Below are 4331 nucleotides of genomic sequence, written 5' to 3'. Positions count from 1 at the left end.
ATATTACTGAAATATTTAAACCATAAACTGCTTTAAGTTGAGTAATAGATGACAAGTTGAAAATATTATATAATTGTTATGAAACTATTCGTTAACAATAGTCAGGTGACTTATAAACGTTTTACTAAAGATTAAATATTGGTTAGATGTCAACCTACGACCGTTTTTAAAGTAGCCGTTTTAGTTCAGTTCTTAGAACTGAAAAGATAACAGCATAGTTTTACTCATAACAACACGGGTAATGGACCAATGAGGTTCAGGATTGAGAGAGAAGAAGTAAAATTGTAATGATTCGAACTTCAACTAATCAGCTGTACAGGTCAATTTAATTGTTGTTGAATGGTGCACTTAGTGTCAGGTACAATGTTTCATTGCATCACTGTCAGTGACAATGTGAGGCTATAAACGAAAACATAACCTCTCTTGGAAGTTATAAGTAGTGATTTTCAGTATTTAAAACACTCTGAGGTAAAGTAGTGTACGCAACTCACGTAAATAGTGTTAACAACATTCGTAGAAGTTTTTAAGGCAATCGCAAAAGCTCGTACCTTAAATTTTCTACTCGTGTTGTTAACACTATCTTTACGCAACCGTTGCGTAAACTACTATTGTTTTCAAGTCGGGATCTAAATTCTAGGGCCATCCTGTGTGAAAGTACGTAAAACGTGTCGAGATATTAAGACAACCCCAGCTTCAAGACAAATTTAACACAGAGAAGTAAAAAATAAAATAAAAATATTAAAACATCAGCTCTGGAATAAAGCAAAGTACTAAACGGAGTTAGGAGCACACAATCGACCTGCACAATATATTTACTTAAAATAAACTATAAGTTGTACAAAATACAGTAAACGAAAATAATATAAAAAGTACTCACAATAAACTGTAAAACAAGACAAAGAAAAAATAAATGTAATAACCCTAAAGACGTATCCTCCTCTGTACACCTAAGTAAAGTGTTAATAGTTACAGTAATATATTATATTACAGAATAACAAACTATTTAAGTTAAGAAAAATATAAATTAGTAAACAATTAAACATTTAATCTACGAGGTAATATTTAACTGACTCGCAAGACTACTGTTCTCTAGTATTGCAGGAAGGTTTAATGACGGAAGCATTCCTGGAAGTAATACTCTCCCAGTTGCATATTAATAACGTACTTCTCTCTTGAGGGGAGTCCTACTGTCTGCCTGGGGAAATTAAATGACAAGTTTTACCTTAAGTCTTGAAATTACCTGGAATAACAGCATCTGAAAATGTGTTTAGATAAAAAATGTAATTAGGGCAATGCAATTGTTACGTAGTATTGATATATTAGTGCTATTACATTATTGATTTAATTGAAGATTAAAGGTAGATAGATTAGAATTTTTGAAATAACTTTTAATAATTGCATAATGTTTTTTTGGGGGGTTGTGAGTTGAAAAACTAAAATCTCTTTGGAAGAATGTGTTCTTGATGTAGTTGATCAACTGCTATGTAAATAAATGCAATAAATCTGGAAAACTAGTCTTCGTAGCCCTCGGGGTTGGAGATTTGGAAGCTGTTACAAAAAAAAAAAAAAAAAAAAAAGAAACGGGACGGAAAAAAATATAAGTATTGTATAAAATGCTCTAAAATCTCTTTTGATGTTGATATAGGCATTTGATGATAATTGAACAGGAAATAACAGAAAACAGGAAATGGGAACGTGAAAGTCTTATTACAAAAATGTGCCCTAATACAATCCTAACGGAATATAATTTTACAGTAAAAATGTATCTATTGGCGACGCCTGTACATGAACAAATGAAATTCCTTTATTTTTTAAGGCAAAGTTAGGGCCACATGGCCATTTCTTACACTTAACCTGACGTGTCTCATATATTGACTGTTGAGTTTATAAAATATATTTAATAAAAACTTATTGGGTTTTGACATTTAGAGCATTTTCAAAAGTGCCAATATCTGTTACATTTCTTTTGAACCATTTTATAAAACAGGTAGGCTACTGAGTTTATTAATGTCTAAACGTTTTACGCGTGCCTTACGACTCTAGTTTCCATCATTTACAGTGATACAAATCATAGTGATATTTTGTAAGCAAGTCTTCTACGCCGATTTCAAACATAATAAAATATTAAACGAAAAAACAATTGTTAAATGATAATGAATTTACATGCTATGCATGGTTTAAATTGGAAATTTTAGGTTTCTTAATATTAAACCAATTGTATACAGAGGTGCGGGATTTATGTATAAATAAATTAAATCTTACCAATAATTAATTGCTCCAAGTTGTGATAATGCCATGAACCTGTTTGGAAGTTTTAGTTCACCTAATTTGTAGGTTGTAATCCTCCTAGGTTGTAAATGGCAAATCTCTCTGACAAGATGAACCTTTTCTGTGTTCGAAAATTCCCTTTGCCAAATCCACAATATAAGATTTAAATTTAAATTTAGATGCGCAGTATAGAAAAAACTACGAACTGAAATCTATTCAACCAAAATCATTAAAAGAAACAGAAAAATAGGCTGTACCATCGTAAGTATTTTACAATAAGCGAATACGAAAATTCCTTAAGTGTATGTTATTTTTTCGTTGTTACAATTCAACACTTATTTGCAAAATTCGTACAATTCGTTGCAAAATGTTATCGCCCCCGGGTGGATTCGAACCACCAACCTTTCGGTTAACAGCCGAACGCGCTAGCCGATTGCGCCACGGAGGCTATGAAATTAAACTTTTAAAGGCACTTAGGCAATTTCAAAAGATCTTAATTAAATTAATGATACACATAATGGATAGACTACAACATAGAAATTCTACATGATCAGAGTGAGAATCCAATTATAACATTGGCACAACAGTTTGAATACTCAAATATCATGCAATCCTATTAGTTTGGCCAAGTAATTCCTCTAGAGAAGTCGAGGTGGAAAGGCCAAACTTACCTCGTCCAATCAAGAAAGAGGATTTGGGAAATTTGCATCTCCGCTGGATACCTCTACTTCTACTCGATCAACACAAAGATCTTGTAGTAGATGTTTAGTATGATTGGGAAAACATGACAATCAACAACATACTTTTAATTCAATATTTCCAATTTACTTTGTATACTTTCAATAATTTACACATTACTTCGAAAGAATATACCTACTGTTTCTTTAATTACGATTTAAAAATGAATAAATGTTAGTTTATGCACGTAATATTGTTAAAAATCAGTTTTAAATTTACCAATTACAGTATAATGGAAAAGGTCTTTATGTATTTTTGTGTTGTGTGTCTTTACAATGTTTAAATTTTAGATAAATTTTAATCGATATTCATTTATTTGAAATGCTTACTTTAAACCTGAGATAAAGCATTTGATCGAATAAATGGTTTATCAAAAATACAATTTGTAATCAACCTGATAATACTTTAACGTAGATGGAGGAAAAGTCCTTAAAAATAACACAATGCTATGGTATCTAATTCAGCTTAAATTCTAGTGACTATATACAATTTTTAGGCTAACAATGATAGGTAGGTAGGTAGGTAGGTGTAAAACTTCAGTTAGAATTGTAAAACAAGGCGAAATAGAATATATTTTAGTGGAATTCCTGTTACAAGCCATTACATGAAAGTCATGAATGATTTCAAAATGAAATTGAATGATTGAATGATTGAGTAAATGTTCTTACCAAAACAATAACAAGGTAATTTACCAAAATCTTTAACCAAGTAAAGCATTAACTGATTTGTTTTACTCAAACCTAGCATGCTCCAGAAAATGAAAATAAATAAATTCATTGTTAAGAAAATTAAATAATACTGTGGCTGGTGATCAAATTTATTAACCTTGTTTCTTCTATTCTTGTAAAATGTTTGTATAATTTGACATATATATTCCTTTTTAATGTAAAATGGTGTAGTTTTCTACATAGTAAAGATGGGAAAATGTTTAAGTGTCCCACAAGGTTTTCTCTTATTTTGTTTATGTAAGAAAATTGTGTTAATTAAAGAAATGTTAATTCAAATAATTAAAAATGGCCTCTATTTTTTATTCCTTTCGAAATATGTAACAACGTATAATATTATAATAACTGTAACCTATTTTTACACTAATTTTACCTCAGTAATATTTACTTTGATTACCTTTAATGTCATAAAACTAATATTTATGAGCATTTATTTATGAAATACCGTATTTTTTTTATTGCTTCTCAACTATAAAAAATCATTTTGTATATCTCACATTAAAGTTTTTCAAACATAAATGACAGATTAGTGATTAGTGTGCTACTAAATTTGTTGGAAGTACAAAAAATACGTCAAATAACACTTGTAATGATATATTT

The 4331-nt window shown here is 29.9% G+C and overlaps 1 non-coding gene across 1 annotated transcript; it reads right to left on the bottom strand.

Annotated features, from left to right (window-relative positions):
* Positions 1–2642: 2642 nt before the first annotated feature.
* Trnan-guu (transfer RNA asparagine (anticodon GUU)) lies at positions 2643–2716 on the bottom strand. The gene has a single exon. It is a non-coding gene; the product is annotated as a tRNA-Asn (tRNA).
* Between the last annotated feature and the right edge of the window lie 1615 nt (positions 2717–4331).

Source organism: Macrosteles quadrilineatus, unplaced genomic scaffold, assembly GCF_028750875.1.
Source record: "Macrosteles quadrilineatus isolate MER2022 unplaced genomic scaffold, UCM_ALF_1.0 Scaffold_3__2_contigs__length_128488019, whole genome shotgun sequence".
Lineage (NCBI taxonomy): Eukaryota > Metazoa > Arthropoda > Insecta > Hemiptera > Cicadellidae > Macrosteles > Macrosteles quadrilineatus.
This window is presented reverse-complemented; position numbering and strand designations above follow the sequence as displayed.